Genomic DNA, 11824 nt, shown 5'->3' on the forward strand with positions numbered 1-11824 from the left:
AGTCAACGAGCCGCCCCCTCAGCTCAGCATCGCCTCACTGCTGCTGCAGCTCTGACAAATCAAGCTTCTGCCTCGGCGCCTGGACTATCGTATGCCCGTGTTGCCTCAGGTGACTCAGTTGACGAATCTCCGTTAACATCAGAGGAACTAGTAACGCTGGTTGCAGAGGTGATCGTCATTCTGCGCACCTGCAAGACTCGATCTGAACAGCTTTATGCTGCCTTGTCACTCTTCACCAAGTATGGACCGTGAAGCTATAAAAATTGCAAATTGGAACGCTTGCTCACTGACGAACAAGCATAGAGAGCTACTCGATTTCCTCAACACCAAGGAGGTCGACATTGCTATCATCACCGAGACGCATCTGAAGCCCGAACTGAACGTATTCCTTACCGACTTCCGGCTCGTCAGACTTGATCGCACCTGCTCTGGAGGTGAAGGAGTGGCCATCGCTGCAAGACGGAACATCAGTTGCCGGCTGCTACCAAACTTCCAGCTGAAAACAATTGAAGCCATCGGAGTGGAGGTGAGCACATCACTTGGCCCAATCAGCATCATCGCGGCCTACTGCCCTAAGCAACCCAACATCAGGGACGGGACGTCAGTGGCCCTCCGCAAAGACATCATCAAACTCACCCGGAGGAGCGGGAACTTTATCATCGCTGGCGATCTGAACGCAAAACATCAAGCTGGGGGCAACGGTCGGAGCAATAGAAACGGCATCATCCTCAATGAAGACCTGCAAGAGGGCCACTATACCATCTTGGCCCCGAACTCTCCCACCCGGTTGAGTCGGTCTGGGGTCCATGCGACCATCGACATCTTCGTAAGTAACATGGGACACAACGTCTCGCAACCTGTGGCATTCCAGGAGCTGAGCTCGAACCACTACCCGGTGGTGGCCGAAGTTGGATCCTCGGTAAACCGATTCGAAGCTTCCCGGCGCAACTACCATCGAGTCAACTGGGCGCAATATCAACACTGCGTCGATCGACACAACCATCGACTACGATGTCCAACCAGGGACGTCGGAAGATGTTGGCCGGTGTCTACAAACCATCGAGGAGGCGATTTCCCGGGCCAGGGAGCAACACGTGCCAGTATCCAGACAGGTGAGTAACACTCTGAACCTTGACAGCCCTACTAAAGATCTCATTAGACTCCGTAACACCATTCGTAGGCAGTACCAGCGTACTGGCCTGCCTAACTTGAAGACCAATTTTAATCGATTAACAAAGATCATTCAGGCCAGGATGGTGGATCTCAGAAATAACGATTTTGCTAGTAAGATTCGCTCTCTCCACCACTGACCCCACTGGATCGTCCCGGCGACCCAGTGGTTCATCTGATAACTCCTGAAGAGAAGGCTGCCGCGATAGGTCAACACTTCGTCAGCTCCCATAATCTCGGACAAAACATCGTCAGCCCTCATGAATCTGAGGTTGCTGAAAATGCAACCAATCTTCTTCAGATTCCTAACATTTTTCCAGAGGATTCCGAGATTACGGCTGACGAACTGTTGGCCTATATCAAATCATCTAAAAACATGAAGGCCCCAGGTTTCGATAACATCCTGAATCTGGAACTCAAACACTTGAGTTCCAGATTCTACAACCATCTGGCACTGATTTTTAATCAGTGCCTCAGACTTGGCTACTTCCCCTCGTGTTGGAAGTCAGCTAAAGTCATACCCATCCGGAAACCTGGGAAGGATCCGTCCTCTCCTTCAAGTTATCGACCAATCAGCCTTCTCTCAGGGTTATCAAAACTGTTCGAAAGAGCAGTGTACCACCGGCTCCTAACATCTGCCGATGAAAACAACTTGTTACTCGAGGAACAGTTTGGTTTTCGGAAAGGTCGTTCGACCGTCCATCAGCTGACTCGAGTAACAAACATTCTCAAACGGAACAAGTCTGTTTCGAAAACATCTGCCATGGCGTTGTTGGACGTTGAAAAAGCGTTCGACAATGTCTGGCATGATGGCCTGGTGTTCAAATTGCAGCAGTACGGTCTTCCAATCTTCCTAGTGAAGATAATAAACAATAAAGTTCCGAACAGGTACTCCGCTGCTTACTCCGTACTTACGGAGTACCTGTTCCTATAGAAAATTAAATTTAAGTTTACCTAGTTTCTAAGTGAAAATGTACCTGTGTTAATATATATTCGGTGAATGCGATGTTTTTCTTCAGTCGAGTATTAGTACAAGACACTGAAGAAGTCTGCACATTGTAGACGAAATACGCGTATCTGTCAAGGATAAGCAAGTAAAGTAGTGGAATTAAATGGAAAATACTAATCCTTCTCTCTCTCTCTCATTAAACATTCCCTGTTTTATTTGACGATTTGGACGATAGATAAAAGCCTCCTTTATCATGTTATGGTGCAAAAATAGTACGAAAACTGTTTGCATAGCCGTGGTAATCAAAAGAAAAAATCGATGAAGAGAATCGATCAAAGCAGATAGGCCCTTTTTCCAGCTCTGTATAGATTTGTTCACTTCCAAAATGCACAGTTCGCTCATTTGGTTAAAAATGGCTGGCTAAGTGGTAATTTTCCCGAGAATTAAACAATCTATATATAAATAAATTAATTTCTGATTGTCTGTCTGACCCTTATAGAAACTAATGCACCGATCGGCGTGAAAATTTGTATACAGGGGTTTTTGGGGCCAGGAAAGGTTCTTATGATGGTTCGAGACCCCTCCCTGCGCTTTACTGGGGCTCCCATACAAATAATACAGAAAAATTTAGCATAAACTCAAGCTAATATTGAATCCCGAGCAAGGCCGGGCACACTCAGCTAGTATGGAATAAAAGAAAGAGGGAGGTTCCTTGAAATAATTGGAAACATACATTATGCCTGTTATCTGGCGCAATGCATAGTGTTTAAACTTTGTTTTGGCCTATTAAGAACCGCACTTCCGCACTTTATCCATCTTTTAAAAGGGATTCTTTTTTTCAAAATTGAATTTTTCCACTATGACTAGCAAATAAATGTATTCACCTTTCCACGTAGATTTGATGAACAGTAATTAATTGTTGAGATATGCAGCAGAATGTAGCTACAGTAGACTCGGCTTACGGGTACGAAATTTGACCTCACGCATTGCAATTCAATAGCGCTAAAGAGACGACATCCTATCCATTTGACAGGTCTTCTGCTCGATTGGAATGACTTTTCCTATGGCTTTGACAGACAATCGATTGTTCCAATTTTGACATGTCGCCTTTTTATAAAGTTAGGCTCTTTACTCCTACTGTTCTGAATGAAAGATGCGTCGAATTCACATTGCCTAACCTGTTCGCATTGACATGGGACAGTGAGTCGAAAAACTAAAGAGCCTGAATTAAAATTCAGGCTCTTTAGAAAAAAACGATTCGTCAAAAGTGATATATCAAGGTTTGTATCTAAGGTATGAAAAAAAGAATACGCCATCCTAAGAGCCGCATGCAAAGTAAAAAACGATAAAATTGTGTCGACGGCGGCGTGCCTAAAAAGCGCCGGCGGTATCGGCGTGAACTTATGTGTAATTTCTCAATTTTTGCGAAAGTTTTCTAAACTTATGTGATGTTCTCTGGTAGGAAGGACTGAGAACTACATAATAAAATGTTTTATAATAAATCTTTAAATTTAAATCTTTAAAAACATCCTTAGTAAGAGAATTTGAAAATTCCTAAAATACATCATCAGCTTAATATTCAATAAAAGCTTGTTTGAAACTGAATACGTTAACGCACTCCCGATCGTCCCAAGGTCCAGTGGGAATCATTAATTCATTTATCGTTGTTTTACATGAGATCAAGTCTACCTCTTCATCTCTCCCATTTCCAAGGAAAGGATGCTCGTTTATTTTTAAACTAGATCAATGCATTTGTCGTCGTGAGTGATGTGATTGATGATTACTATTTAGAACACGAATAAAAAAAGGTTGAGCTTGGGATTGAACTCACTTGGAAAGCGGAAACGGTAACCACTACTCTACTGATTTCGTCTTGTTGTTAGACTGAACCAGTGTTGTGGAATAATGGATCTGATACGTCGTTTATAAAGCATTTACAAAGCATGCAATTTAAACATGGACGCCTAGTGGTATAAGAGCTACTTTGCTGACTGTATTCACCTTTATGGATCAATATTGTAAAGCAATGCAATTAAATCTAATAATGGAGTTAGAAAACATTTATAAGACATCTTATAAAGCATTTTATTAAATCAATTGAAGGCAGTTGAACTAAAGCGTCAATGTATGTGCAAATTACACTTATTCAGTTTGTTATTAGATCAAACTGCCGGTTCTGAATCAGGAAGACATTCAACGTGTATTTAGCTTTTAATAAGAAAATTAATCATATCAGAGCAAACAGCGGAATAAAGGCGCATCGATCAATCTCAATAAGCTTTTTTCAGCACATTATTCAGCATCACGTTTTATTCAGCATTGTACACTGTTATACAGTATATATTCAATATGTATGCTTATTTGCGACTTTGAATTGTTTGTTGGGCAGTTATCATGTTTTCAAAGTTCCTTTGATTTTCACATGAACATCACATAATTAAGAAGCTCTACTTTTAACATATCGAGCTCAAGAATCAAAACAACAATACATATCCCATGGGAAACTAAAGGGACTGCTAAGCTAACTGTATTTTAAATACTTCCACTTCAGTGAGACTAAGTCTTGTCAAAAATCTATATGCAAGCTAATGACAGCAGACGTTGCTTTTCTATAATCGTTTGTTGAAATGATGATATTTAAAGCTATTGAACACCACTAAAATAAAATTGTGATTTATGCAGTAAAATACTTCTTTGTTGAGAAAATCTCATCAAAACTTATTATGCGTCACATCAAATCGCATAAGAATTCGAAAACAAGTTTAATTGTAGGCATATCAAGTGCTAATAACCACATTAACTTAATCCGGACACGTTCCGGTTGCATCCTGGGAGGTGACCAGTTTCTGGCTTGGATCAAAACCCATCATCATTTGGCAACACACAAATGTCAATTTTCAGATTGGCGTTTTTGCAATTTTGCAAATTGCAAGATTTCTATTTCATATTTAAAACCTGATAAATTTAAAATGTAAGGCCACTAACGATGCCAGCATTACATCACAAGCCATCGCTTCCTGAATTCATAAAAAAATAATTGCTCCCATAATAAACGTAAAAAGCAAAACAAACCTCCCAAACCACGCAACAAAGTAGGTATCCGAAATTGGAACAGAGCCGTCAACCTGAACTCCCAGCCTGTCGCCGGTGATAAATGTTTATCCACTCAAAACAACCATCGTTTAAAGTCAATCTTGCTTCCCATCCTCTCCTTATCTTGAAAAAAAAAGAAGGAAAGGAAAACGCCAGAATAAGGAACGCAAACAGCGATCCCGGATGACAGCCCAAAAATAAGATTTCCTCGCTTTAATCCAATCGCGAATCCAGTTTCGTCATCGTCGTCGTCACCGTCTTCGTCGGTGACTGTGACGTGACAGTGAAATGTATATCTGCATCCTATTGTAGCCCTATATTTTGGCTTTCCCTTAGTGCGTGAGTGGGTGGAATACTCCGCGCTTCCTTTTTAAGCTTGACATCCATCGTCTCAAGTCTAAATCTTGATGTGTTGCAGCCTCACAGCGATTCGATTTGCAATAGTTGAGTGATTGGGAAGTACGTGTCTGTCCCTCTCTATCACGCTCATCTGTATTGCTACAGGGAATTGTAACGGAGTACCGCGAATCAAAAATTGAAATAAGGAAGCAAAGTTAAACCGTTAGATCGAATCAGTGGGTGACTTACAATGATTCTCGGGTAAAAAAATCACCCCCGGAATCGAAAACAGCCAGCTCATCTCTGCTTAATTTCACTTATTCGATGTTACACGTCCGGGATCGGTGCGAACTTTGGGGGAAAGATAAAAGCACTTTTAAATTATTTTTTCAAACCTAGTCCATGGTGAGAGGCTGTGCTGTGGATGTGGAGTTTGGATGAGCTCAGAAATCGACTTGACAGTGAGTGTCGTTAGCGAGATAAGTGCGTTATCAGGAAGGAGATGGGCGTCAGGGCAAGCAAAAGGGATTCTCGTTATTCACAAATCTCCTCTCCTTTTTGGGACTACGGAGGTACTTCAGAAGGCAATCGTTCTTGCCGCGTTGGGGCCCGGTGGAAATCGACAAGAACGATTGCGTGATTGTTGATTTGAAGTGAGTACCTATTTACAATCAATGGGGCGATGCAAAGGTATGTAGCAAGGGAAGGGTTGATGCTAGGGCTCAAAATGTTCCAGACTTGAATTTAAAGTTAATGCTTATAATTCAAAGTAGCGTCAGAGGTCACGTTATGGGTTTAACGGTTAAAATTGAAACATTTCAAGATAGGATTCAGGAGCTTTCGCAGCTCGTAGACGATGCCTTAAGAAGAAATAAGCTCAATTAGCTCAGTCGGTAAAGGTGCAGTGACAAAACAAGACCATGCTAGCGGTGGCTGGGTCCGAATCCCGGTCTGGTCTATGAATTTTTATAGGATGAAAGTATGATTGTACTTGCCACACAATTATACTAATGAGAGTACGCAATAAACTTATATGCAATATGCAATAAGCTTGAAATGCAAAGAATAAGAAGAATAAGAATAAGGATCTCACACATCTACGGTCGTGTATCGTTCATTACAGGAACAGGTTGGGGACCATACAACCATAGAGGTAACTCTAAGACTAGTAAGTCCCGAAGAAACGAGCTCTACTTTTTGGCTCAGCTCTGGTACTATCTTCGGTCCCAAGCTAATCGATTCACCCCTCGAAACATAGGAAATTCCACTAACCTCTCATTTTATCTGTCAAACTTTCATAGTGAATCAAAACAAACATTGTGTAGTACTAGAATTTTGAGTAGAATGGGGTACGTTAATCGATTTGCTTGGGACCAGTAGGCTAGTCAAGTAATGAGCCAATTTAAAATCGATAGTTTCGTATTGATTGTTGATACAACTCTCCAGTAGTCAGTTCCATTCGAGAGAGCAAAGAGTGCTATATATTTTTATTGCTATAGTGTTTGCGTTGCTTTGCGCGGTTTTCGGCTTACTTTGATCGATACGGGCGGTCGGGGCTACGTCTCCTGGTGCTCGCTTTTGTGTATTGTGTCTCGGTCGACACCTTTTGTTGTCGAAGTCAGATGAAAAATCCAATTAGATTTGACTTTGCAAATGCAAGTGTTAAGCCCTCCATGGACAAAATTGTTAGTTTTGTAAAGGCACTGGATTCTGATTCCGTTGAAATGAAAGCCACGCATCGGATTGCAGAGCAGAATGCGATCTTCATTAAGTTCAAATAGGAAAAATCAATGCAGTATTTATTGCTGCATAACCTGGCTCAAGTAACATTGCAAGTTTTATCAAGGTTTTAAAGCATGCTAAAAGTCTAAATCATGGTCTCCAGAACTATCATAAACCCAAAATTGTTACTTGGAGGAGCAATAGAATTTTCTATATGCTGAGGGAAAGGCAGTTGATATACGTTCGAGTGTACGATCTTTCACCAGAGCTCCGTAATGGTCGGTGTAAAATTCTGCACTTGGACATGGCGAGTTCCTTGTTGTAGTTGACACGTACTCACGATATTTACACTTGGACGCAATGAAGAATATTGACGCATATAGCACTAATGCAGCTCTTAACACCATTTTTAGTGTATGGGATTTGCCTCTAGTTATTCAAAGTTGCAAAACTCGACAAAATAAATTGTAGTACGCATTAGAGAGATATGTTTCGGTCCATAACGAAGTGCGTCCTATGTCGCGTTTGGGAGTAACGCCCTTTGAATTATTAATGGGCTGAAAATTTAGAAGGACATCTACATGTCTATTCGAGTCAAGTTCTGAAAAATTTGATCGACTAGACATCAAAGAAAAAGATGCAGACTCAAAGCTTCAGAGCAAGCAATATCCTGATTTGAAGCGTGGAGCCAAGAAATCAGACATTGCGATTGGTGATTGAGTCATTATATCACAATCTGAACGTTTTAAATCAGACCCAACATTCGGATCCGAACGGTTTACGGTGGTTGCACGGCAAGGGGCAAAACATTTAGTAAGGAGTGAAAGAGGTATTACCTATTCACAAAATGTGCAAGATTTGAAGAAAGCAGAGGATAGGAGGTAGATATTGTGCCTTCTTCTGACACAGCGGAGGAACAGAAAGATCAGCCACCGAGACCGCAAAGACCGAGGAAAATTCCATACAGGTTCAACGATATGCACCTTTATCGAATTTTCCAGTGACGTCAACATGGACCTAACTGTTTCACGATTGTACATTTGTGTAAATTAAAAAAAACAGCAACAATAACGAAACCATAATCTTAAATAAGTTTTAACATTTGAAAGACAATTCATTATCCTAATCCAAAATTTCACTCAAGCTTCAAAAACACTATTAAATAATTATATTTTAAGGAAAGTAGGGGAGAAAGAAATGAACCATTTAGTCAAGACTATTTTTCACGCAGATGGCGCTGCCCCATTGGTAGTAAGTAATGAAAATCCCCATGTCGAAATTTGTAAATGTGGAAATAATACGCTTTTGATGCATCTATATTTCTAAAGAAGTTGACGACAACCTAAAGATATAATTAATAGACTTTGTCGTTTCTCTTTTTCCTGCGACTTATTGTTGCTTTACTACCAGTCTCCAGAGAGCCAAAAATTCAAATTTGAGAGAGAAAATTCTCTCTCACGAGCTTAATCACTTAACATGCCATGTATTTTGATGACACTAGATTTGTGATTTCCCTTTCACAGATTACAAAATAGAGTACCTGACACTACAAAACGCGTCTCATACCACTATATATGCATTTAGATTGACATTCGAAGTTCCTCCTTTTTGTAAATATTCTGCACAAAAGATACAACCTTTTTTATCCACCACTCTTGCTCTTCATGTTCAAACACATTCAACCTTTCTTTTCAGCAAGCGCCAATCGAAAATTTGTTTCTGCCTTTTATCACACATACACTCACATGTAATTAAAAAACGGTTCATCTTCTCATATCCCAACGTCTCAACCCTTCATAATTTTCTTGCGTACAGATCGTGTTTTCTCGCATTGAATCGGAAGAAGGCTCCTTTCAGCGCACATATTAATAGTTATTTATTATTTTAACTTTAATGAAGTAATGAAATTGGGTTGTAAGTGATAACATGCTAAATAAAACAGCAAAAAGGTTATCTTCCATTTTTTTAAATTTAATGTTTAATTTCGTATTTCTTGCCATGCTCATTACTTCTCTATATGTGTCATCCGGGAGAAGTTTCCTGCTGAGCTGGGTCTTGACATGCACACAAGAGTGCGAGGTGTTTATACGGACGTGAAGAAGGAAATTCTATCAACGCTTCATGTCCTTAATCGGAAAGGGAACATTTTCTACGACGGGATCAAGAATCAGTGTTTATTGCGCAGCAAGGAGGAGCATCAAATGACCCAAGCGGAGAGTCCGGAGGATGAAGAGCACACCGTTACGGCACTTGCGCTGGTGTAGTGGCAGGCGTTGCATCGTTCAACAGTAACGACAAGGTAATGGAAGAAGAGGTGGAAGCAACCGGTGGAAACTAACGATTTTAAATTGGCTCACTACTTGACTAGCCTATTGGTCCCAAGTAAATCGATTAACGTACCCCATTCGAGTCTAAATTCTAGTACTACACTATGTTTGTATTGATTCGCTATGAAAGTTTGACAGATATAATGAGGGGTTCGTGGATTTTCCGATGTTTCGGGGGGTGCATCGATTAACTTGAGACCGAAGATAGTACCAGAGCTGAGTCGAAAAGTTGAGCACGTTTCTTCGGGGCATTCTGGTCTTAGAGCTACCTCTATGGTGGAATTGCTTACAGACGAAGCAGTGGAAATTGATTTACCGACTTCGGAGACCAAGGAAAATTGTGAGGAGAAAACTGTGAGGATTCAACTGTTCTTCTACGGCGTGAAAGGTACGAAGCGCACAAATAAACAACTGTTTAATGAATTTAAAATGTTATAGGAACAGCAGGGGTGCATCGATTAGTTGGGACCGAAGAGAGTACCAGAGCTGAGCCAAAAAGTTGAGGACGTTTCTTCAGAACCTTCTGGTCTTAGAGTTACCTCTATGGTAGTGCTGCGCTTGAGTAAAGGTAGAAGCATCGCATTGAAGAATAAACAAACAAACAAACCTTTCTTCAGAGGTGGTAATCTTTGCTATCAAATTCGTTCGAAGCATTTACCTTTGCGCGGCAGATCACGCGATTATGTCGGTCTAATAGCGGTCGTATGAGAAAATGGAAGACTTGCCAGTCTTCTTGATATGTTATCTTTGATTTAACGCAATCGCACGCGTTTTAAATTAGTGAAAACAAAAATTCGGTACTCATCAATGGCTACAAAGCGTGACGACACCAGAAACACGGTATTCTGATGCTCATAAGGTTACTAGAAATTCAAATTTAAAATGAGCTCCTTAATATGAATGAAGTGTCGTTCATTTTAACTGGTGTTACTTTTTACCACTTGCCTTAGTCCTTAGAACTCTTCCAGGGTCGTTTTATGCTTTCCCTGATGTCTGGTTTGAACCTTCTAATTATACCGCCCATACCTTTTCAAACCCCGGCAAGAGTTCAGAAAGCGAGGGGTCGGAAACTTCCACTTTGTATGAAGTTTTCAACGCAGTAGAACGAATTGAAATAAAAGGTGTGAAACCCAAGGAAGACTATCTTCTTCTACAAATAGAAAAAGCGTCCATCCGGTCAACTGGGAGGCCTCAGGTGATGGCCAAAATGGCTGACACAATGGATGGTCCCAGTCCTTGTTCTGGCGACGTGTAGCTTCCAGAGTGGCCGAAACAATGACTGGTTCTAGCTGTCGTTCTGCCACTGAAATGGTGTACTGGGAGAGATGTGGTGGACCTTTCTGCTCGAGAAAATCCCTCATCTGCCGTGGCCTCCAATGGAGCACCCGCAGGGACGATTCCTGGCTCAGGGATGTATTTTCTTGAGGACAACAATGTCCAAGTGGTCTTTCACCGTCGAGTAACGAGCTGTGTGGTCCGAGTTCTAGCTAGACGGACGGAAAAAGGCCTCACTTGGTCTGTTTAAGTTGAGATTAGTCGCACGTCACCGAATTTAGAGTACATTTCAAAGGCCATCCATAATATCGATAAAAGGTTGCCTTTTTCCAATTTGCCCCGGTAATTTCTCGTATTGGCGATGGACAATGGTCCCTTTCTCCGGCACAGTACCCCTAGGAAGGTAAAACTAACTTTTAGGACATATTTTTATTAACAAACTAACACTTTTACCTCTACTAACACGTACTAACACTAACTTTTCAAACACTCGACTTTTTATACCACTAGTTAATAACTAATCTAAAATAGAAAAAAAAATATAAATTTACAAAGAGAACCACACACTTTTTACGCAACGGACAACCTCGAATTTAATAACGCGCCGCGCACTTGTAACTTCCTTGAAGTCTTGAGCCGGAAAGATCGAATCAGTCCGACCGAAGTAACTAGAACGTTCTAGAATTGTAGGGAGCCTACAATTTTCCTGTTCATCTTTTAACAAGCCCCCTACTGTTCAACCCGAGAATTATGTTTCTTCCCTAGTTTAGATTTACAGTGTAAGACATACTGGAGTAGACCTTAGATAATTAAAACATAGATTGCTCAGTCGGGCATCCCTGCTTTTACTTGAAAAGTAACATTGATAGCGCGCTATCTGTCGGCCAACGGGTGAGCTACAAGTTATGCAGCCGAAATGGGTGCGCATTTTGAATCAAAACTGCCCTGC

This window comes from Ochlerotatus camptorhynchus, unplaced genomic scaffold (assembly GCF_037179485.1).
Source record: "Ochlerotatus camptorhynchus isolate MF236.1 unplaced genomic scaffold, CSIRO-AGI_Acam_v1.1 ptg000267l, whole genome shotgun sequence".
Taxonomy (NCBI): domain Eukaryota; kingdom Metazoa; phylum Arthropoda; class Insecta; order Diptera; family Culicidae; genus Ochlerotatus; species Ochlerotatus camptorhynchus.